A 26,179-nucleotide genomic window follows, 5' to 3' on the forward strand; every position below is an offset into this window, starting at 1 on the left:
CTTCTCATCCTTGACCATGGCAGCCATTCATCAGTCACACACTAGGTTTTAGGACAGAATATAGATTTCTCTGCTGTATCTCTTTTCCCCTCACTTTCTCTGACAACACATTACTAACAGAAATTTGGTTCAAAACGTTTGGGCGAGTCAGCAACATAGCTAAGTCTTCCACGTTACTCGTATGTCATTTATAACTAATTTAGCTTGTCACATTTCAAATCCTGGAGTTGATATTTAATAAGCAATCTGGGCTCAAACATTAGCTGCATTTAACAGATAAATATCTGAAGCCAGCTACTCTGAAAGGACAGACTTTTTGGTTTCTTCTGATAAGTGCTATGCTGTATGCGCGAAAGTCTCATTATTTGTTCTGTGGTGACTTTCCCAGTGGATGTAAACACAGTACTAGTTTTGATGTAAAGAGGTTGTGATGACCAAGGGGCTTTTGCTGTTTGTTTTAAAGCTGCATCATTTGGGCAGCAGTGCCCATTCTCCAGTGAAACATCATGAAAGCATGAAATGACTCATCCTTCATACTCTCGCTGATCTATTGGCTTCAATTCAAACCACACAAGATACATACAGTTTGGTTTTGACTGTTTATCACACAGATAAGTAGGATACAGCTAAACACTTATTTGATTTCTTACACTGGAATCATATCCCATCTCTTATGTTTGCTCAGGGCAAAAATATTCCTTTTTCAGGGAAAGGAGAGCTGGTCCTTGGCACAACAGAATTTTTCTGCTTTCTGATCACTTTTCAAGTCATATAGAAGATCTCTGGAAGTCAACGCATACTTTTTTTTTTTTTGTTTCCCCTTCTTTAATTTTATGTACAGTTTGCTCCCAAGAGCATCCAACCAAGATACAGTTGTGTCAAATGAAGCCCTCAGAGTCCTGACCAGTAGGGCAAAGGGAGCAGGCATCTTCTGACTAAACAGATGCTACTTTTCCAAAGCATGGGTGTAGTAGAGGATGTGGTATGGGGTGCTCCACCAAAGCCCACTGTCCAACTGTCCATGGCATATTAAAGCCTTATTCCCTTAACTGTATTCTATCTATAGTATACATGAATAATGGAACAGTGCCACTGATAGAATGGTCACTTAAGGTTATCAGTTTTATATATTTTAATATAAATGGGTTCCTGATAATTTCTTGTGAGTTGATGTCTATAGGAGAGGAGATACAGGAGAGAGGCAGAAAGAAATAGAACCTAAAAGCATTGGGTATGGGAAGAGGATGGAGAAGGGCTATTGAAGGATAGGAAAGAAAAACGAGTGCCAAACCCCAAATCTTCATATGCTCCAATTTTTCTGATCATAGAGTGGGGGTGCAGGGGCCCTTGTGGTGACCAGGCAGACAGCCTAAAGCAGTGGTTCTCTACTACTATACATGAACCTCACCTAGAAGGTTCTAAAACAACCTAAGCCTGGACCCTACCACTCATCACCAGCCGGGTGATTTCATTGATCTGGGATGGAGTCCAGGGATATAGTTTATAAAGTCCCCCAGTGTTTCTCAAATGCAGTGTGGGTTAAGAACTCCAATGTAAAGAGAACCTCAGGAGTCCCCAGCAGTGGGGAGTTCCATTTTGGTACCTTCTCTTAAGGAGCCTGGGGAAGTCCTCAGGACTATTCAGCAATGGAAGAAATCCCCACTTGTATCTTGTGGGAAGAGGAGGAGATGGTCTGTCATCACCCCTGGAAACTCCCTGGGGCCTTATGACTCTTCCTGGTCTCTCCACATAGATACTAGCCACGGAGTGCCTTCCTAAAGGGGCATGGCCAGCTGTTCATGCCCATTTTTTCACATTCTTTCAGGACCAAATTCCTTTGGAGATATTTACAATTAGCCTTTTCTCAAGTTAGATTTCAGACAAGTTGGTATGGATGGTTATAACATGATTTTCCAGTTTGGCGTGCATCGAGGCCTACTTCCCCAACAGGAAGAAAAGCCTATGGGGTTTTATGGCACGTTTCTTAAACACAATCATAATGTAGTTTACAAAAGCCATGGGTGTGGACAAAATATGTAGTAATATAATCCACTTTAAAATCAGATGCATGATTCTGAGCTTCTAGATTAGAACTAAAAAAAAAAAAAAAAAAAAAAAAACCCAAAAAACAAAACAAAAAACAAACTGCATATCTCTTTTGAGATCTTAGTAATAAGCACATAAACATGGAGCACTTAGAAAACTATTCTGGCATAGTGAAAAACCACACTTGGTCTCAGTTTTCACATGCAAAAAATGGGAAAAATTGTTTATGAAAATTAGATAATTTGAGTGAGCGAGCATACTTCAGACACTCTAAATTACTCCTCAGAGTGAAATACTGTTAGAATCCAGTTGAAGTGTGTTTTTTAAGAATTGATTGCATTGAAAAATTATCACTTTATTTAGCCAGCTTCCAATTTCAGAAAGACATGGAATGTGAAAGTGCCTATATTAGGTCACACATAGGTAAATTAAGATGTGTTACAAAGATCTTACATTGGTAAAGATTTTAAAGTTTTTTTTAAAAAGCTTTTCAGAAGTTTTGGTCATTTTATCTCGTTTGTTCCTTACAACCACTTAATAGAAAATAAATCCCTATTTCACTCATAAGTGCGTCAATATTTACAACACTTTTTGAGGTAAATGGTAGTGGTTTTAACAAGAACAAATGTGGAAACTAAGCCACCTTGGCACCTTGCCCAAAGTCACATAACTTAGTAGAACTAGGACTTGAAACAACTTTTTTGATTTTTATTAGAAAGAAACAATGCTTGTTTTTACCTTATTAAAAAATATATCATATTTATGGGTAAATATGTTTTGTTAAAAATAATACCTGGTATGTATTGTTCAGGATTGTTTCCTGTGGGTTAGAGGACAAATAAGTTGTAAAAATGGATCATAAAGTCAGAGAATTAGATGGGACTTGATTATCTTGTCCAATCCCCTCAATTTTACTTTATCTTTTTTAAGATTGATTAGTTTTAGAGAGAGAGAATTCATGAATGCATGGGGGGCCAGGGAGGGGCAGAGGAGGAGGGGCAAAGGGGGAAGAAGGGAGAGAAGAGAGACAGGCAAACTCTGCTGAGCACAGACCCTGACGTGGGGCTTAATCCCAGGACCCTGACATCATGCCCTGAGCAGAAATCAAGAGTTGGATGCTTGACTGACTGAGCCACTAGGTGCCCCTAATCCCATCATTTTAAAAATGGGGAAATCGAATCCACAGAGATTGAGATTTTTTTTTTAATACAGAAATTTTCTGTCTTTATTCACTGTCTGAAATTTTATAGAGAACTGTTGGTATTTTTCAGAGATAAGGCAAAAAATTTCAATGGGTAGAATTAATTAAGAATTTGCTTTAAAGAAGTTGACAATTTAAATGAATTCTACAAAGATTTAAAAAATTTTATACTTTTCTAAAAAAAATTTAAAAAATTTTATACTTTTCTAATATTGTGTCATAGTGACACTAGTATTGGTGATTTTAAAGGTGAGCAAGTGATGATAATGGCTAACTGCCCAGATAGGTTAGATTCATTTTGGAGCCAGTAAAGTAGAACAAAGATCTCCATGGAGCAATGGTTTTAGGGTGAACAGACATGACAGGATATAATTATATACAAAACACATCAGATCCCAAAGATAAAGTTGTAGAAAGGAAGAGTCTGTATTTGGGGAAAAATCAAACACAGTAGCATTTAATGCTTTCCTGTAGAACCCAGGTGGAAGGGTGTGTCTGGGCACTTGCATCTAGCCACAGGCAGGGGCAAGTAGGTTAGCATAAATTTTAGTTGTAGAGCTATAGGCTCAAGGTCTCATAGGCTAGTGTCATTCATGGATATAATAGGCAGCAAGAGTTATGGTGCCAGGGCAAGCAAGTCTGATGGGATACAAGGTGAGCTTCCAGGGAGTTGTAACTCTGCCAGGATTCTCCTGAACACTGGGGTTTTCTAGATGCAATATCAGATCAGAGTTACTGCATCGATTCTGTTTTGTTCCTTGAAAGATCTTGACTTCCTACACTGGTGATTCTCAACCATGCGGTATTTAACAACAACAACAACAAAAAACCAACCCTGATGGTTGGGCCATACTCCCAGAGATTCTGATTTAATTAAAACGGGTGGAGCTTAGATAGTGATATATTTTTACCTGCTCAGTGATTTTGAGGTATGGCAATGGTTGAGACTTGCTGGATTAAATGATGAGGAACCCTTTTGACTGGAGCTCTTCTGGGGGAAAAGAGACTGCCTTCCTCTACCCAAGAGTTACCACATCACTGCCTAATGGTGGTACCATACTCCCTGAGAGGATGTAGGGTTCAGTTGGGATGGGGGTTAATGTGGCACCTGTATACTCTAAGTTGACTCCCCTGCAGTGGGTAGTCAAGGTTCAGCTGTGAAGACCCTGATATGTCATCAGAGTTCTCATATGTCTCATATGAATCTAACCTATCTGGGCAGTTAGCCATTATCATCACTTGCATCACTTAGAGAGAAACATCCTCCAAAACCAGAGGAGAAAAGTATTTTTAGATCAGTTCTTAAAGGAAGACTTCTCAGGTCAAATTTCTATTCTGTGTCTGGCCTAGATGTAACCATCAGGAAATAGTTGTCAGATCAGGTCAAAGAGGTTTTGTACTGCCTAAAAAGAAGTGGGTATTATATGCCAGCAAGTTACTGACTGAAACCAGCCTGTCTCCTCAGGGCACACAGCCTTATCCCACGGCCCCTTGTGGCTAAGCTTATGTAGAAAACACTATTTCAATGTTAGAATGAGAACTGAGAAGGCAGATGATTTCTCTGAATTTGTAAGAATGAAGCAATGTCCTCACCCTCTTCACCCATAAGCAGGAAATGAGTTTCTTTTTTTTATTTCCTATGACAAGATGTGTTCCTTATCATGACAATACCATCAATTTCGGTATTGTAAGCAATAATTCATATTAACCAATTATTTTTCCCTTTAATACTTAAGTTTAAATGTTTTTCTTTTGTTTATCTTTGCATTAAAAATAAACTGCATGCTTCATCAAGCAAGCTTATATAATGGAGAAAAGCAAAATGAAAAGTAGGAGTAATCTTACTATTCAGATAATCACATTACTATTTTGGCTTGGGTTTTGTTTTTTTTTTTTTCTTCAAGTTTTTTTGTTTTTGTATTTTAATTTCAAGGAAAACATATTTATTCTTGGAAGGGGAACTGACAAGAACAAGGCAAGACCCAATCCCAAAAGGGAACTAGAGTAATTAAAAGATTCTAAAAAAGGAAATTAATAAGGGATCAAGTCAAAAGCTCAATTTTTAAGAACTATAGTAATCAAACTTGTGTCCTATGAGAGACTGATCTGAACCACTGAGTGTTAGTCTAGAGGCTAAGAAATATTTAATTTCTGAGATTAGAATGGGTTCTGGAAACTGGGATCAGGAGGGAATTTATGTCTCCATCTCTGGGGTGCTACAGAGTTTGGGGAACAAGCTGGGTCAAATAAGTATTTTCTTTTGTATTACATCACGGTCATTTCTTCCTTTGAAATATCTCTTACAACTATCCTTCTCTACTTACCTTAAGCAAATGAAACCTGGTTGTCTTCTCTGAAAAATTTCCTTCCTCTGGATGACTTTACATACTTCTGTGGGGTGGGGGGTGGGGTCTCTCTAATCTCGGTTTGACATCTTTCTCCTCCTTGGAAATAAAAATTGGCTCTAGTTGTCTAATGAGGTCAGTTCCAAACTTCTCTCCCTTGCTTCTACAGTTCTCTGTAACTTAGCATGAACCTATTTATTCAGCTTTGTTTTTTATATCATATTCTCATCCTCTCTCACTCAAAAATGTACTAATTGTTCTCAAAATGCATCATTCTCATTACTGTTATCCCTGCCCTCATCTCCATATTATCATCTTGTCTGGAAGGTCCTACCTCCTTCTTCCTTCTGTCTCTTTATTGCCAATCCTTCAAGGCCTGGATCTAGTCACAGCTCCTTTCCAGTACCTCCTTCGATTATCCAAATCCACAATAATTTTATGTTTTCTTAGACCTACAACACCAATCATAATTTACCATTATTTACCTACGACCTTGTACTAGTCACCCTTTCATTTTTGTTATCTGTCCCTCATCAACTTGACTGCAAGCACATTAGAAATGAAACCTACAGCTTGATCTTTTCTCATATAGTATATAGTATATAGGGCTGAATAAATACATACATAAATCCTTAGCTTATTAGGTAGGAAATTGAGATTATATATAGAAAAATTTAATATTCAAACTCTATTACTACAAACTTTCCTAGGATTTTAAAAGAAATTATGTTTTTCTTTTTCCAGTTACTAAAATAGTTTTCTTATTTATATATCATAATACAGCAAATGCAATATAACGCATGTATATTAGACAACAAAATGCATCACTAATAAAACTTAGGAAGGACTGTGAAAAAAAAATGAAAAAAAAATGAAAAAAACAAAAAAAAAAAAAAAAAAAAAAAAAAAAAAAAAAAAAAAAAAAAAAAAAAGGAAGGACTGTGATTTACAGGTCTAATAATCAAACTTAAATATTTTACCTCTCTTTTTCATGCTCATCAATGGCACTGAAACAGACTTGTTCAAAATAATCCCAGTGTAGATGTGAATTTATCATCATCATGATGACTTTATGAACTCAAGGGTAAGAAGTCATATTCTTTATATAAGGTCATTTAGCTAATACTATTTTATCTATGTTTAACGTCCATAGTTATACTGGAATTTTATATTTAGAAAAAATAGAACCTTGAACAACCCATGTTTAAAGAAAATATAAAATAGTAATGATTATAAAATTAAATGAATAATGAAATCCCAAGCCCAGCCATTAGAAAATACTAGCATAGATAAGAACAATCATCCAGGTACCATTTCCTTCTGGAAGACAGAAATACACAGTATTTATTATTCACTTGAATAGTGTTTTCCAAAGTTTAATATTTATGGTTGTAAAATTAATAAACATTTACAGAGGAAAAATTAAGAAAATACTAAAGTATATGCTGTGGGCTGACTTGTGCCGCTACTCCTCACTCCCCAAATTCATATATTGAAGTCCTAACCTTAGTACCTCAGGTGATTGCATTTGGAGATAAAGTCTTTAAAGAGATTATTAAGTTAAAATAAGGCCTTTAGGAAAGGCCCTAATTCAACCTGACTGATGTCTTTATAAGAAGAGATTAGGAGATAACCCACAGACCTAGGGATTCTTGTGTGAGGACAGGGAGAAGGTGGTCACCTGCAAAGCAAGGAGAGAGGACTCAAAAGAAATCAAACTTCCTGACACCTTTGTCCTTGAACTTCTAGCCTTTAGAATTGTGAGAAATCTCCATTGTTTAAGGCACCCAATCTGTGGTATTTTGTTATACCAGTGCTAGCAAACTAACATAGTATAAAAGTAGGAAAGTTAAATTTTTCTTGTAATTCCACCCTCAGAATAAAACAAAATACTTCTAAGAGTTTAATATGTCCTTTCAGTGCTTTCTAACATAAATGGGTTCAAACTATACATAAAGTTCTGAAACATTAATTTTTTAAAAGATTTTATTTATTTATTAGAGACAGAGAGAGAGCATGAGCATGAGCATAAGCAGGGGAAATGGCAGAGGGAGAAGAAGAAGCAGTCTCCTTGCCTATCAGGAAGCCCAATGAATTGGAGCTTCATCCCAGGACCCTGAGATCATGACCTGAGTTGAAGGCAACCGCTCAACCAACTGAGCCACCTAGGTGCCCCTTATGTAACATTTATGATGGACATTTTCTCTTGTAATATATGCAAATATACAACATCCTTCTTTATAGGCTTATAGTCTTGCATTGAATTTAACCAATCCCTATCATTAGACATTTGTTTGTTTTTTTAAAGATTTTAGTTATTCATGAGAGACAGAGAGAGAGAGGCAGAGACATAAGCAGAGGGAGAAGCAAACTCCATGTAGGGGGTGCAAGGTGGGACCCAATCCTAGGACTCCAGGATCATGCCCTGAGCCGGAAGGCAGATGCTTAAACGCTGGGCCACCCAGGCATCCCTAGACATTTGTTTGATTCATAGTATTCCAAGGTCTTTAATTCTTTTTAACCATTCAGTTTGCTTGTTTTGTCTCTGCAATAGTATAAACACTGCACAAAGAATATAATTGTTCTAATTTTTTTATTATAATGCCATTTCTTAAATTTATATTTAAAGTTAAATTCAGATTTACATATAAGTTGATGTGTTGAAATTATTCATTTGAGAGCTTATTTATTCCAAATTTTAATTTAAATTCCAATTAGTTTATCATACAGTGTATATTAGTTTCAGGTGAGAATATAGTTACCCTTACAACCACATCTGTATGCTCTTGACAAGAGCATCATAATTTTAAGAAATTATGAACATAATTTCATAATCATAAGAAGTATGATGTTAAAATTTTTCTCCTGGTTATTTATTCATTGAAAATAATCACAGAAATAAGCAAGATCTCAAAGAAAAGTCACCCATAAACTTAACATTCACAGATAACCACTCACAACATAAGGATCTCTACCCTTTCAAATTTTGTTTACCTATATGATTTATTTATTTTTTTTTAATTTTTTTATTTATTTATGATAGGCACACAATGAGAGAGAGAGAGAGAGGCAGAGACACAGGCAGAGGGAGAAGCAGGCTCCATGCACTGGGAGCCCGACGTGGGATTCGATCCCAGATCTCCAGGATCGCGCCCTGGGTCAAAGGCAGGCACCAAACCGCTGCACCACCCAGGGATCCCTACCTATATGATTTAAAAGGATAATTTATATGTATGTATTTCTCAAGATTGAATGGTAAAATATTCCTTTGTTCCTATTGCAGCCAATGATGAGATCATGAACGATCATGGAAAAAAAAAAACAACTTTGCTTTGGAATATATACCTGGAACTGAATGTCTTAGAAAAATGTGCAATTGGGAATGCTGCTCTTATCTGTTCCTTTAAAGCCCTTGGATTCCATCTGTTTTTCAGTAATGAAAGCATCTACAATCCTGGCAGGTGAGCCACATAAGGCATTGGTAAAGACAAGGTTTGGTAGAAGAGCAGAGGCAGCCAAGAGACGCATGAGCTCATCTGCAAATATAGGAGAGAAGCTGGTTTACTGCCTTTCCATGTCCTCTGAGGAGGTGGGAGTTGTGCCTTTCTTTCCCAGCAAGGAAGAAAAAGGACAATACTGTGATTTCTAGTCCTAAATCCCCTTTCTCATTCCCTTGGAAAGATGGATTGGAATGAACTCAAACTTTCATTTAAAGTACACATAGCACTTTGAAAGAGAATAAATGGTAACTTGTAATTTAAAGTAGGTGGCCTGATCCTAAAACTTACTTTCTATGTAAGTAAACTGAGGAACATGGGCCAGGTGATTTATAAAGTTATTCCTGGCTTCAAGCTACAAAATTCTAAGACTCTAATCCTTACCTATTTGAACATTGCTGTCAGATCGCAAAGCAGGCCTTTGATAAACATTTGTTGAGTTAAATTAAACAGGGACAGAAAAGATTAGTCAACTAGATTAATTATTTTGTAAAAAATTAAATTGAGACTGTATAGATTACTGAAAAAAGCAAATTCCACTGTGGCAGGATGTCTGGTAATTATTTTGCTTTTAATTAGTCCTAAGTTGATGATTTCCAAAAAGTTGACCGGTATTAGAATTAGAGCTGCAAATACAATCAGAATGAGGAAATAAATAGTAAGGTTTATTCTAACTAGACACTGAGTTATGGCAAATCAGGACAAAATTCACTGCATGTATTCAGGAAAGATGGAAGGGCACCCAATGGATAAAAGGGAATGGCCCCGTGTTTATAACTCATCTCACACTTGCTTATCATCAAAGCAGAACTAGTAGGAATTCTTCTCCCACACACTAACATCTTGTTCTGCATGCTGCCCTTTGATGACTTCTTGCCCTTAAGACTGTCACTTAACCAGGCTTCCTCTCTCTAAACACATTGGAGGTAGTCCTGGGTAACCCAAACCCTGGAATTTGTTCCAGGTCACCCACACCTCAACTGAAATGAAAGAGAACTGAAGGCACTGGCACTGAATATCATGAATGAACTCACTGGACCACATGAACACTCAGACTGATTAAAATTTGAATAACCTCAATGATATATTCAAATACTCTTATATTGTGTCTTTAAAGAGTGTGCCAAAAGGAAGACTTAAGTAGTTACAGAATCTAAAAAACTGATGTCTCCAAACATTTAACTCCATCATCTGAAGTTAATTTCTTTTTTAAGTTTAAAAGAAACTGAAGGGTTGTCTCAATGCTTTATTTTCTTTATTTTTTTTAAATTGGAGTTCAATTTACCCAACATATAGCATAGTACCCAGCGCTCATCCCATCAAGTGCCCCCTTCAGTGCCCGTCACCCCATCACCCGAACCACTCACCCACCTCTCCTTCCACCAACCCTAGTTCATTTCCCAGAGTTAGGAGTCTCTCATGTTTTGTCTCCCTCACTGATATTTTACACTCCCTTTCTCTCCTTTCCCTTTTATTCCCTTTCCCTTTTTATATTCCCCAAATGAATGAGACCATATAATGTTTGTGCTTCTCCGATTGACTTACTTCACTCAGCATAATACCTTCCAGTTCTACCCATGTTGAAGAAAATGGTGGGTATTCATCATTTCTAAAGGCTGAGGAATATTCCATTGTATATATAGACCACACCTTCTTTATCCATTCATCTTTCGATGGACACCAAGGCTCCTTCCACAGTTGGGCTAATGTGGACATTGCTGCTATAAACACTGGGGTGCAGGTGTCCTGCCGTTTCACTGCATCTGTATCTTTGGGGCATATCCCCAGCAGTGCAATTGCTGGGTCGTAGGGCAGTTCTATTTTTAACGCTTTGAGAAACCTCCACACGGTTTTCCAGAGTGGCTGCACCAGTTCACATTCCCACCAACAGGGCAAGAGGGTTTCCCTTTCTCCACATCCTCTCCAACATTGGTTGTTTCCTGTCTTGTTAATTTTCCCCATTCTCACTTGAGGTGGTATCTCATTGTGGTTTTGATTTGTATTTTCCTGATGGCCAGTGATGCAGAGCATTTTCTCATTTGCTTTTTGGCCATGTCTATGTCTTCCTCTGTGAAATTTCCGTTCATGTCTTTTGCCCATTTCATGATTGGATTGTTTGTTTCTTGGGTGTTGAGTTTAATAAGTTCTTTATAGATCTTGAATACTAGCCCTTTATCTGATAGGTCATTTGCAAATACCTTCTCCCATTCTGTAGGCTGTCTTTTAGTTTTGTTGACTGTTTCTTTTGCTGTGCAGAAGCTTTTTCTCTTGATTAGGTCCCAATAATTCATTTTTGCTTTTGTTTCCCTTGCCTTCATAGATGTATCTTGCAAGAAGTTGCTGTGGACAAGTTTCTTTGCATGCCTGGCATCAACCTGTCTAACTTAGTATCTCAAATACTCATAGGACATAAGACCTTAAGAACATGAACACCCAGCTACTGTTATCAGTTCAACTCTGAGTTTAAGATACCCTGCATCTTATCAAGCACTTACAGTTGTGAGGTAGCTCCTAGTTCTTTAATCTTTGAAAAGATTTGTGATTATTTGTAGGTAGTATATATGTGAGTAGTCACACAAATGAATATATGAAATTTGCATCTTTAGAAAATGTGTACTGTTTGTTATCAAGCATGTCATAGCAAACTAGCACAGTTATCACAAGAACGCCCATGAGATTCCTTCATAAACAAAACAAAACAAAACAAAAAACAGAAAACCTATCACATTCTACCTATTACCATGGGATATTCTGTCTGCCTGTGCCAGACTATTTGAAAAACAGGACTGAAATCACACTCAAGTAGATCTCATCTACCAATGGGACATTGCCAGTCCAATGAATACAATGTGTACCCGTGTTACGTAGTCTGACGTCAGTCACTAAGGCAATTCCTGTAAATTATATTTACACTAACTCTTAGAGAAGTCTATTAACGTGCTTCCTATTGTAACTGTAGGATTTCCAGACGGTGCCAAGTGGGTCATCTGAATTCACGTGCTGAGTGTACAGAGTCTTTGAGGTGCTCTCACACAGTTGACTGTCTGCCTGTGGGGAATTTTTTGGAATGCGTACTGTTCACACTCTAGGAGGCTCCCTGCAACCAAGGTCATACTGTCTGTCTCCCCGACCAGACTGTAAGTGATATGTGTTCAGAGACTATAGCCTCAGCTTCTTGGCCTGGCACTTATATCCACTCAATGAATGTTAGTTGAATAAATAATTATATCTACAAGCAAGAATAATTAGCAAATTTGTTAATAGTTCATTTATGTTTTCCTCTCAAGTTAGAATTAATATGTTCTGCTGCTAAAAAGGGCATTAGTGTTTAAGATGAAGACTATTTTTTTCCTAAAGATAAATGAATAAATAAATATCCTTCTTAGGGCTATTGTATAGTACAGTATACAACTCATCTTGGGTTCAATAAATTTTTATTGACTCAAATGGACTTAGCCACTCTATATATTATAAAGATCCATCCAGATGACAATAATTTTATTCTGGGGAGTACTCTCAAACTAAAATTATACAGGAAAATTATTTAAAGTAATATAATATCTGAAGTGCCTAGAAAAATGCTTGGCATCTATCAAGAACTCAATACATATTAATTCTTTCCCTCACACATATTTTAAAAGGATAATAAAAACTCTAACTCCAGAGCTTGGTGGAAAATATAAAATTAATTTTAATAAAAGACAAATGGCAAAAAAGAAAAGGTCATTATCATTCTTTGACCTAGCAAAGGAGTTCAACTATCTCATCAGAATTTTAAAATGTTACCGTGCCCTTCTCATATTTCTTGGCATCATAAAGAAAATACATCGAAATTGAAGTTGCCAGATAAAATACAAAACTAGTGAAATTTGAATTTCAGATAAACAACAAATAGTTTTTTAGCATAAGTATGTCTCATGTTCTAAATATCATAAATATTTAATATTACATAGGACATACTTATGCTAAAAACTATTCGTTGTTTATCTGAAATTCAACTTTAACTGGACACCCTTTATTTTTATTTACTAAATGTGGCAACCCTATTCTAATAGCAATGAGTACCAACAATTTGAAAAACAGTAATATTTTGGTGAATGATTTGCAGTCAACCAATTTAAAGTTTTTAAGCTAACTTTTTCTTCATCCTAAACCTATAGTTAGCTTGCATAATGGCACTGTGATTTCACCTTCTTTAAAAAATGTTCTAGAATCAAAATGTCTATTTTGACTCTCCATGGTCACCAGAATGTGGCTTGCAAAAAGGGAACAGTTGTTAGTCCTGGCTAAAAGCCAGACATTTGGTGTAGAATTATCAGTTGCTTATTCTACTAGAAGTTTCAGTGGAAGCTTGTAAAGCAGGTTTTCCTTATTGGTTTGGATCAAGTAGCCAGGAGACCATTTACATAGCTGTTTATTTTCATTGCATAGTGAAGAGCCCAAGCATTCACACTGAAGAAGACAAGGGCAAAGCTTGATAAGCAGTGTGGCTATGGGATAATAACCAGCTTGTGACCTCCCTAGTGAGCTGTGGGTCGCAGAGCAGAGGAGCCGTGAGCCAAGTTTGGATGGAGGTCTTGGCAGGGTACCACCAACAAAGAAAGAAAAACCAGAAGTTTTACTAAATTGGTCTTTTTATGGACACTTTTTCCCTTCATTTATTCACTGCTCTCAAGCAACCATATAAATCATCTCGTGCCTGAAATCTAAAATTCCAAAGAGTTGGTAGGTGAGCAGCTGTGGGAGGCTGAGGCCTCTTGCCAACATAAAACTCTGAGGACATTCCGGGTCTTTAGCCAGCTCTCAAAAGCCCTCTTTCCTTTCTTCTCTGAGCCCTAGGGATTGGCCAGCCTGTTTCCTTTCCACTGTTACCACCTGTTATTTCCAACTGTGTTTATCTCCTCCCTTGGTACAGTGTGGGACACAAGACAGCCTCACAACTTCTGGCCTACCTTGTTCATACCAACTGCCATTTGCTGACGGCTCACTGTGTATCAAGCCCTCTACTGTGCACTTTAGATCATAGTATTGTTTAACTTTCACTGCAATCTTGAGACAGGCAATGTTGTCTCCTGTCTTACAGATGAGGAAATGAAATTCTTAGAGGTCAAAATACCTACCAAAACCATGAGTAGTGAAGATGTTTTGAACACATTCAGTTATCTCAGTTCAGTTCCTGAGACAAGCAATGTCCCTGTCTAAGTGACACTGCCAGTAAGACCATAAGAAATGGGCTTTCCCTAACACCGTACTAAGTCTTCTTACAGGAAAATATAGAGACCACAGTGGTGATAAAAGTGGATCTTTGAGGCTTAATGAAACTTTCTGAGGTGAGATGAGGAGATAGATAAGAGATCTGGTGAAGAAGTGGTTTTCTAACTTTGATGTATGTAAGAATCATCCAGAGGGCTTATTAAAACACAGAAGAAAAGATTTAAGTGTTAAAAAACAGAGAGAGAACCATAAAATTACTAACATAGGTGAACTTCTATTCCTATAGAGCTTTAAATTGACACAGCAATGCTATGAACATTTAAAACACTTGATGGGGAGGTAGTTATTTTATCCTGTTGAATTTTCCATCTGGAATTATACAGCAAAACACTTTGAAAATAACATAATATGTGAAAGTGCCAAGGAAAATGCCTAACATCTTGCTAAATATAACTCAAACTCTAGAGAACATAAGAGAAAAGATGGATTATTTGACTTCATAAAATAATTTTTAAGGTCTGTATGGCATGTAAATAACACAAACAAAAAAGATAAATGATAAATTTTAGTACAAATAAATACAGTAAAAATCATATATGTTACGGTATGTCCATTCAATGGAAAAATAGGCCATTGTAAAAAAGAATGTAAAGACTCCTTTGTCCTAATATAAAAAGATTCCCAAGAGATGTCAATAAATGAAATACATAAATCTGTAGTTGTCTGTAATAGAGAAATTGGAAAACTGGGAAGGCAGGAAACAGGATTAATACAAAGAATTTTTACCATATATCTTTGTACATTTTTTGAGTTTTGAATCACATGAATATACTATTTCCTCAAAAAATAAAATAATTAAGAAGCCATACAAACAGCTAAAAAAACTTACATAGTTCCCAAGGCCCCAACTTTGGACATTCTGATTCCACAAGCATAGCTCAAAGATCTACCTTTTTTATAAGCTTCCCCTGGTGATCCTGATGTAGATGGTCCAATGAGGATCACACTTTAAGAAGCATGGCTATAAAGGCTAGAGACTGACTAGGACACCAAAGCAGAATTCAGAGAGGTAGCAAAAGGGGCAAGAGGGTGTCACAAGAAGCCATTCTTCCAACTTCCCTTTTCCTTTGATACTTTGATCTTGCCATCATAGATCTGACTGTCTAGGCATTCAGGTGAGGCAAATAATTTTGACCATGTGCAGGTAGCTGCAGATAACAGGAAGGGGAGGAAGAAGAAATTCCAAGCTGATTAAGTAGGGGAAAACAATTTCTATGGCCACCTAGCCATCCAAATACCATTTTGGGTGACTGTATCTATGGAAATTGAGGCTTACTGGAAGTTTGATGTATTTATTGTTTAAAAGTAGGCTCCATGCCCAGTGTGGGACGCAACACAGGGCTTGAACCCACAACTCTGAGATCAAGATCTGGGCTGAGATCAAGAGTTGGACACTTAACCAAATAAGCCACCCAGGTGACCTGGAGATTTGCCTTTTTTAACACAATGTTTAACAATAGTTGTAAGTGCCCTTCTTTTACTATGATTCCAGTCTATCCCTCCCTATTGTTCTTGATCTTTTTTTCCTTTGTTTATAAAATCAGTGGAGAACCTGTCATGAAAACATACACAGACACACACACAACTCCCTCTGTCTAGACTGGTGCCTTCTCTCACAATACACTTAAAAGATTTTATTTATTTATCTGAGCAAGAGAGAAAGAGAGCATGAGGAGGGGTTGAGGGGCAGAGGGAGAAGCAGACTCTCTGCTGACCAGGGAGCTGAATGAGGGGATCATGACCTGAGCCAAAGGCAGACACTTAACCAACTGAGCCACCCAGGCACCTCACAATACACTTTATCTAACATGGATTGTCAGTTGTCATAACTGAACGTTGCATTTTCCTTTCTCCAGTGAGAACTTGGCAATACACATTGTTTAAAACCTGGGTGTGTGTGGTAGCAGCTGCGATAGTAAGAAGTGCTGTGGAAGACACACGGTCTGCCCATCAGCATAAGAGAGTCCATTTAGCTGTCTTCCCCTATTTTTTCATCCCATCCATCCAGTCCTTTATTTCTCTCTTCCACAGATATTTATTACACCTACACTAGTTGCTGGGTACACAGAGTTAGAAGTAAGACATGGCTCCAGTTATTAGAGTTAGGTGGTGAAGTTGTGATTCAAACCCAGTTGTGGCTTGCTGCAGTAATGGGAGGCAGGAATGTAAAAAAGGAAATGCAGAGGAGAGTAGTCATGTTTTGAATGTAGTCTGCCCAAGCCACGTATATGGTAATGGTGGAGGCACAGAGAGGTGGTAATGTTCTGGCAGGCAGACGGGTGAGGTGAGATCAGGGAAGACTTTAGGAGGAAAGTGCCCCTTGACCTAATTTAATTTTATTACTCCAGCTAGAATTCAGTCTTGTTCTCTTTATGAGGATGTGAGGTGCTTTTTTTGTTGTTTTATGTTTTTGGCCAAAAAAAATCCTCCTTCCTCTCATGGATACTATGAGATTGCTTTTAGTGCCCCATGGCATAATAATAATCATGGTCCTTTTAATTTCCTGGTTCTTCATCCTACAGCATGAGAGCTGTAAGATCTGTTGACAGTCCAAGAGCCAGCTTCTTACAATACAACAAAAACTTGAACAACGTTCTTTGCAAACCTCAATATTTTACAGCCTGCCATAAATCTGTGACAAAATTGGTTTATAATACAAAGAGGGTCTTAAAGGAAATGTTCCTTCTTTTCTTTCTACATGTGTTTAAAACATTCCAATAAATAATTTTGAAAATTAGGGCAGCCCCGATGGCCCAGTGGTTTGGTGCCGCCTTTGGCCCGGGGTGTGATCCTGGAGACCCAGGATCAAGTCCCACATTGGGCTCCCTGCATAGAGCCTGCTTCTCCCTCTGCCTGTGTCTCTGCCTCTCTTTCTCTCTCTTTCTCTCATGAATAAATAAAATCTTAAAAAAAAATAATTTTGAAAATTATACATTATTCACAGAAATAGAAGCGGAATCACAAAGAGATCTAACTAGTAGATAAAGATGATACTGGTATAAGAAAATCTATGTAGATTTCCTGCCCAGAAGCTAAATTTTATGTGTGGTAGTACACACATGCTTTTACCAGTTTGCTCTAAAAATCAAACATTTTCAGAGGAAAAAAGAGAGAAGAAACCTAGTTTTATTACCAGCCTTCTTTATGATTAGAATGTTCATTCTCTATCTTGTTTAACCCTCATCACAATCTTTTGGTGTAAACTATATTTTTCTGGACTTTTCCTCTGATCCTGAAAACCTCACACACCCTCTCAGGACAATTTCTAGTTAATTACTTAAAAGCAAAACAAAACAACTGGTTGTTTGTATGTGATTTAGGTAAGAGTGAAATAACAGATTTTTACTCTTTTATACATTCTTTCTGGACTTAGCTCTGCAATAGCAAAATCACAAAAAGTATAGCTATTGAACAATATAAAAAATCTAGCAGATTATAATTTACCAGTGTCTTAGAAAATGACACAAGTAAGATATAGAGATGAGGAGCATTCCAGTGGGAAAGATACAGTATATGCAAAGGCACGGAGGTAGGGAATAATGCGGAAAAGGATAAGGAATACTAAATGATTCAGGATTACTATAGAACAGTGGTTGGCAAAATATGACCCACAGACCAAATATACCAAATGGCCTGTGAACTAAAACTGAGTTTTACAACACTTTGAAGTGTTTCAAAGACAATTAAAAGAAGAATAGTTTGTGATACATAAGAACTATATGAGATTCAAATTTCCATATTCAAAAATAAAGTCTTTTTGGAACATAGACACACTCATTTGTTTGTATATTGTGTATGGTTGCCTTTGCACCACACCTGCAGAGCTGAGTGCTTCAAACAGAGAATGTACATGGCATTCTCACTGCTTCTCACTGCTGCTTAGTGTACAGTAAATAACAAGGATGCAATTTTGACTCTGTAGCTTTTTGAGTGCCACACACATCATTATACCAAAACATTTAGGTTTATTACCAGTGCATACCTATCATGTCAAAAAGAAGAAAAAGAAGAGAAAAGTAGGTTTCAAATGTTATGTTTTAAAGAAAAGTGGAATGTGGATTATTTTGTTACTATGTGGCAAAACACTGCATCTATTACGGGACCACACAATAGTTGTGCTAAAAGAATATAATATACATTGATGTCACCAGGCTAAACCTCTCAGCATTCCAACTCATAGGAAAGTAACAGAAAAAAAATTGATAATTTTAATTTAAAACAGAATATCTCATCACAGTAAAATATCTGCAAAAAATGAAAATGAGGCTGCAATCAAAATAACTTCCCAAGTGATTTGTTACTCAAGCAGAAAGCCATTTACCAATACAGGTTAATTAAATTGTGCTTGATTCCAGCATTTGAAGAAATATATACATACAAAAAAACACAAACAAACCATGTTTAAGACTTAGCCTTTCTGTGAGAGCAGTTGCTTATGGAATTGAAGACATGGAGAGGAAGGTCAATAACCAATTTAAAGATAAGGCAAATGATTTTGAATTGTTTCCCTTGACTTTTGATGAGTTGACAGATGTTACTCATATTCCTAATGATTGGTTATTCAAGGAGCTAGGTCAAGTTTGAAGTGACTGAAGAATTAGCCTCTATGAAAAGTATACACAGAAAAGAAGAGGCATGATAGTAGTTGAGAAAATGCTAATTCAGTACAACCTGAAGTGGAATCTACCATGATGTGTTACAGCTGACAGTCATAAAAATATGTGTGCAGCATAAAAAGGCTTAGTTGGAAAGAATGACAAAGTTTGTAAAATGGTAAGGTTGTTCATTGTATTGTTCATTGGCAGCTATTTTGAAGAAAGTTTGTGAATCTGTTGTGTGTCATTTAAACAGTAATGTCAGTAGTGAACTTCATTTGCTTTCAAGGACTTAACAGTTGTCAGTTTCATGAATTTCTGTCAGAAATAGAAGCTAAACATCCTAACTTAATTACACAGCAGTTCAACATCTTAACAGTAAAGTTTTATTGTGATTTTTTTAAAGCTTAGGGACAAGACTAATTTTCTTTTCTGAATGAGAACCACCCTCAACTACTATTATTGAACACCAAGTGGCTTTGTAATAGATTTGCTTTGAATCTGAAATGTTTATTAATAAATTGAACCAAAATTACTAGTTAAAACCATTCTCTTACGTGAAACTTATACTGTGGAAGAGTTACTTTGAAGACAATGTTGTTTAAATCATGAAAAATGTCAAGTTGCTTTATATACTTCCTATGTTATAAAAAATGAAACAAGAAGGAAGATCTCCATTTCTACAGAAATTTGCATAAGGTATATCTTCCAAGTTCTAAAACCAGCAGCGTTCTTTGCATCTCAATGCAAGATCCAAAGGAAATTTCCATATTTCAAAATCAATTTAACTGTGCAGTTGAGGAGCTTCTACCTAACTTTCAATTAGAAGTGATTAATTTACAATGTAACGGCATGTCGAAAGGCAAATATTAAGAAAAGAATCTAAGAGAATTCTGTAAATGCCTTCTAAGCAATGAATATGTTCAGTTAAAATTGTATGCTAATGGATTAATAACAGTATTTGGCAGTATCTATCTCTGTTAAAAGACATTTCAAAGATAAAATCCATAAAATCTCATTACAGAGTAGCATCAACAGGTGAAAAACTGCAATCAGTTTTAATTATAGAGAATGTTAATATTGAGCCCCAATCAAGCAACATGTTATTACCCCCCAATTCCATTCTTCTCATTAGTAGACAAAATTATACTTAATTATTACTACATTTTAAATTTCATTAATAAATTTTTGTGGACATTTATGTCTCTATAAATACGTACATAATATCTTCAATTTTGCCTCTTGGGTTACAGAGCCTAAAATATTTATTAGTCTGCCTTTTACAAAAAAAGAAAAAAGGTTTGCTGACCCCCCACTATAGAGTAATAAGTGAATAGTAAGTTCCTCTCGTGGCAGAGTAGCTTGTATTAAACTAGCCTTCCCACAGATAACATTTATAAACTCTCCACAGAATATTAAAACCAACTATCTGAAGACTTTGGAGAGCAACTAAAAGCTGGAAGACCCTGAAAAGGATTAAACCATTCAAAGATGGGACCTCTTGTGTGAGACTCAAGTTTATATGGCATTTCTAATTAGGATATTTTCCAAGTCTACTTGGCTTGAGATGTCAGCAGACAGAATTCCAAGGTGCTAGAGTATTTGGAAATTGTAGAGATTATCTCAAAGATGAGGAAGCTGTAGAGGAAAGAAGCCCCCACATCCATGTATAAATACCACTCAAATTCAGACTTCATTATAAGAAATGCTATGGGAAATTCTTCAAGCTTGAATAAAATGTTACCAGGAGAAAATCTAGACCTCAGTAAAAAATTGAGAGCACTAAAAATGTGAACTATGTGGGCAAATGAAAATATCATATATATTTTCTTCTCTTAATTTCCTTAAAAGACATTATTGTTTAAAGCAGAGATTATAATGCCATTCTGTGGGATTTATAATGTATATAGATTCAAACTAGTGCAAAGATAAATGTAAATGGTACTGTACTGTTTCAAGAAGCTTATATTTTACATGAAGTGGTACTATGTTAATTCAAAGTAGATTCTAATAAGGTAAAAATGTGTCTTGTAATCCAACAACTGAAGAAAATGCACAGATAGCTAAGCCAACAGAAAAATGAAAATGAAATATTGAAAAATGATTTGATGAACACAAAAGAAGACAGGAAAGGTGGAACAGGGATATAAAGAACAGATGGGACAGATAGAGACAAGTAGCAAAATTGAAAACCTAAACTCAACCTTATCAATAATTAAATTTTGTAAGCAGACTAAACCTTCCAATTAACAGGAAGATATTTATAGACTGGGTTAAAAAGCAAGACTCAACCATCTACTGTTCATAGAAGATGCACTTTAAGTCTAAAAGCACAGACATGTTGAAAGTCAAAGGCTAGGAAAAAAAATTGTGAGCATAAGAATTGGTATGGTTATATTATGCCAAACAGAGTAGACCATAAGGAGTAACACTAGAAATTAGGAAGGACGTTTCAAAATGATAAAAGGATCAATTTAGCAAGAAGACATAACAATCGTAAGTATGGATCAACTAATGATAAACCTTCAGTATATATAAATTAAAAGAAGAAACAAACAATGACAGTTGGAGATGTTACCACCACCCTCTTAGTAATTGATAGAATAAACAAAAATATTTGAAAGGATATGGAGAATCTTATGAACACTATCAACCACCTTAACCTGACTGACATTTATAGACCACTACCTCCAACAACCACAGAACATGTGTGTGTTCTGTATGGGGAATACACATACATGGAATATGCACCAAAACAGACCATATATTAGGCCATAAAATAAGTCTCAATTTCAAAAGACTGAAATCTTACATACATTCCTCACCCCAAAGCTAATTAGAAATCAGTAATGACAAGAAATCTAAGAGAGTTCCAAATATGTGGAAATTAAACAGCACACTTCTAAATAACACCTGGCTCAAAAAAGAAATCACAAAGAATGTTGAAAGTTATTCTAAACTAAATGATTAAAACACAAAGTAACAAAATGTGTTATATAGTTAAAACAGCGTTTAGAACAAAATTTGTAGCTTGAAATGCTTACATTAGAAGATAAAAGTTTTAGGGACGCCTGGGTGGCTCAGCAGTTGAGCGTCTGCCTTTGATTCAGAGCATGATTCTGGTCCAGAGATAGGGTCCCACATCTGGTTCCCTGTGAGGAGCCTGCTTCTCCCTCTGCCTATGTCTCTGCCTCTCTCTGTGTCTCTGATGAATAAATAAATAAAATTAAAAGAAAAAAAAAGAAGATAATTAAAGTTTTAAATCAGTGATCTAAGTTTCTATATTAAGAAACAAGGGAGGGATCCCTGGGTGGCGCAGCGGTTTGGCGCCTGCCTTTGGCCCAGGGCGCGATCCTGGAGACCCGGGATCGAATCCCACGTCGGGCTCCCGGTGCATGGAGCCTGCTTCTCTCTCTGCCTGTGTCTCTGCCTCTCTCTCTTTCTCTCTCTGTGACTATCATAAATAAAAAAATAAAAATTAAAAAAAAAAAAGAAACAAGGGAAACCAAAGGAAATTAAAGATAGAAAAAAGGAAATAATCTATTGATATTAAAGCAGAAATCTTAAAAAAGGTAACCAAAAATAGAGAATATTACCAAAGCCAAAGTTGATTCTTTGAAAAAATTAATAGGAAGTTTGACCAAGAAAAAAGAAAGAAAATACAAATTGCTAATATCAGATGTAAAAGAGGGAATATCACTGCAGTTCCAAAAAATTAACAATTTATATAAAAGGGAAAATTTTATTTAAAAGCACAATTTATAAAAACTGATACAAGGAGAAATTTTAAAAAGCAGTACAATTCTATATCTAAGATATTCAATATATTATTAAAAACCTTCCCACATGAATTTCAATGAAATTTTTGTAAAGAAAAAAAAATATCAAAAGAACACTCTCCCCCCAAAAGACTACTCCAGGTCCCAATGATATCTGGTTAGTTCTTTTTCTTAAAGATGTTCTTTATTTATTTGAGAGTGAGAGAGAGCACAAGCTGGAGCGTGGGGTGGGGGTGGGGGCCTGCAGAGAGGGAAAGGGAGAAGCAGATTCTTCTCTCAGCAGGGAGCCTAACATGGGGCTCAATCCCAGGACCTTGGGATCTTGAGCTGAAGGTAGATGCTTAACGGACAGAGACACCTAGGTGCCCAATTTCTGGTTAATTTTATTAAACATTTGGTAAAAAAAACCATCCCAAACCACAAACTCAACATAGAGAATTGAAGGAACACTTTCCAACTCTGTTTCTGAGGCCAGTATTCATCTATAAAGCCAAAGACTTCACAAGAAAAGAAAATGACAAGTGAATATTCCCCATGAATGCAGATGCAACTATTCTTAAGAAAAAATAAACAAATCACATCTAAAAAATATATTGAAAAGATATCATGACCCAGTTGGGTTTGCTCCAGGAGAATGCATTTAAAAAATCAGTATAATCTACTATGTTAGCAGAATAAAGGAGAAAAACTATATGCATATCTCAATAGATGTAGAAAGTGTTTTACAAACTCTAACATTTATTCATTAAAAATTCTTAGCAAACTAATATAAAGCAATTTCCTGAGTCTGATAAAGGGCATCTATAGCTGTTATACTTATTATTGAAACACTGAATTCTTTCCCCTTAAGATGGAGAACAAAGCGAAGAAGAATGTTCAATTTTACCACTTTTATTCAATATTACATAAGATATCCTAGTCAGTAAAATAATACAAGAAAAAGAAATAAAAGACATAATATAGATAGAAATGAAAGAAAAAATCTGTCTTTATTCATATGTAACATAATCATGCACATAAAAAATCCTAAGGAGTTTACGAAAAGGTATTAGGATAAATAAATTTAGCAAGGTTGTACAATACGTGGTCAATATACAAAAATCAATTTATTTCTATGTACTATGTGGACAATTGGAAATTGAAAATATTGGGATCCCTGGGTGGCGCAGCGGTTTGGCGCCTGCCTTTGGCCCAGGGCGCGATCCTGGAGACCCAGGATCGAATCCCACATCGGGCTCCCGGTGCATGGAGCCTGCTTCCCCCTCTGCCTGTGTCTCTGCACCTCTCTCTCTCTCTGTGACTATCATAAATAAATAAAAATCAAAAAAAAAAAGAAAATATTTAAAATTTTGTTTATAGTAGCATTAACTTGTATAATAGCATCAAAGTATATTAAATACTTAAGGATAAATTTAACAACTATGGACAAGACCTATACAATGAAGACTATAAAACATTGCTGAGAGAAGTTAAAGAACTAAATACATGGAAAGATAAATATTATTGTTGAATTGAATGACTCAATATGGTTTAAAATGTCAGTTCTCCCCAAACTGATCTTTAGACTCCATGCATTCCTAGTCACAAACCCAAAAGAAAAGGCTTTATTGTAAAATTGACATTGTTGTTATTGTAAAATTGTTCTACAGTTTAAATGGATACGCCAAAGATCTAAAATAGCCAAAGTAATCTTGAGAGCAAAGAACAATGTTGGAGGACTCACATAATTGTACTTCAAGACTTAATATAAGATTACAATATATGGCAGTAATCAACACAGTGTGGTATTGGCACAGACAAGGATAGTTTCATAGATCAGTGAAACAGAATAGAGTCCAGAAACAGACCCACACTTACATGGTCAAAAGATTTTTATAAATGTACTTTTTCAATGGGAGAATATCTTCTCAACAAATTATGCTGGGGATAACTGAATAAATTTGTAAAAAAAAAAAAATTGAAGTATGGTCCCTATGTCACATTATACACTGAAATTAATTCAAGATGAGTCTTGGACTAAAAGCTCAAACTATAGAGAGTTTCCAGAAGAAAATATAGGAAAATATTTAGCAAACTTCAGTAGGCAGATTTTTAAAGAAAATGTGCCAAGAAAGGACTCAACATAAAAGGAAATGGATTAACTTTATAAAAAATTTAAAGTTTGAAATTTTGCTCATCATAAAATACCATTAGTAAATGAAACGGCAACAACACAAGACTATCAAGTCTTATATCCAGAACATATAAAGAATTACAAACCAATAATAAAAAGACAACCCAATATACACTCAAAACTGGAACAGGCACTTCACAGAAGATTACAAATCATCAAAAAGCAAATGAAAAGATGTTCAACATTATTAGTCATCAGAGAAAAGCAAAATAAAACCACAAACAGATTCCATTATATCCCGTCGGGTAAAATTTTAAAAACTGAAACCAAGTACTAGTGAGGATGTAGAATAACTGGAAATCTCACCCATTGTGGATGGGCATTGAAATGGTGCAAACATTTTGAAAAACTACTTGGTAATTCCTTACAAAAGAAACCTAGATATTCTACTCCTAGGTGTTTGTTTACCCAATTGGAGTAAAAACAAATGCCCACTAAAAGACTTGCATGAGAATGTCCCTAGCAGCTGTATCCATGATAGCCAAAACATGGAAACAACCAAGGCCCATCTAAAGAAGAAAGGATAAACAACTTGTGATACATTTATACAATGTGATATGTACTTCTTCCCAATTTAGAAAAATGAACAATTGATACACAGAAGAAAATGGAAGTCAGGTACAATTAAGTATACAGGATATGATTGCACTTACAGGAAATGCAAGAAGAGGCAAAGATAATCTATGGAGATACAAATCAGAGAATTAGAGTAGTGGGCATCAACCAGAAGGCAACACAAAGGATACTTGTGAGGTGATGGAATATTCTCTACCTATAAAAAATAGTGAAAGGGATTATAGGGGAAAAGGAGAGAAAATGAGTGGGAAATATCAGAGAGGGTGACACAACATGAGAGACTCCTAACTCTGGGAAATAAACAAGGGGTAGTGGAAGAGGAGGTGGGTGGGGGGACGATGTGACTAGGTGACAGGCACTGAGGGGGGCAATTGACAGGATGAGCACTGGGTGTTATACTATATGTTGGCAAATCGAACTACAAATAAAAAATATACAAAAAAAAAAAAAAAAAGGAATGTCCTCTACCTTGACAGGGAGAGGTTGGTTACACAAGTATCTACATTTTTCAGAACTCTTTGTACACTTAAGTCTTATGCATTTCATTATACATAAGTATTAGCTCAATTAGATAAGTGCAAACAAGAATAGCGAAGATGAGACTAGAAAGATACTTGTACACAAAAGGATCTTGAACGCTGTGCTAAAGAGGTCAGATTTAGCTTTGTAGAGCAACAGGAAGTTATAGACAGA

At 36.0% G+C, this 26,179-nt stretch overlaps 1 long non-coding RNA gene and 1 pseudogene across 1 annotated transcript in view; both read right to left on the reverse strand.

Moving 5' to 3' along the window:
- The window catches only part of LOC102156848, a 116,271-nt pseudogene that overhangs the window by 25,050 nt on the left and 65,042 nt on the right, over positions 1-26,179 (reverse strand).
- The window catches only part of LOC111093193, a 33,257-nt gene that overhangs the window by 2,867 nt on the left and 4,211 nt on the right, over positions 1-26,179 (reverse strand). Inside the window, exons 2-4 of the long non-coding RNA XR_005381145.1 lie at positions 22,003-22,163; positions 5,927-6,044; positions 5,572-5,691 (exon numbers count right to left, since the gene is read on the reverse strand). This is a non-coding gene — a long non-coding RNA (uncharacterized LOC111093193). The remainder of the gene's footprint in view (positions 1-5,571; positions 5,692-5,926; positions 6,045-22,002; positions 22,164-26,179) is intronic.

This window comes from Canis lupus, chromosome 29 (genome assembly GCF_011100685.1).
Source record: "Canis lupus familiaris isolate Mischka breed German Shepherd chromosome 29, alternate assembly UU_Cfam_GSD_1.0, whole genome shotgun sequence".
Lineage (NCBI taxonomy): Eukaryota > Metazoa > Chordata > Mammalia > Carnivora > Canidae > Canis > Canis lupus.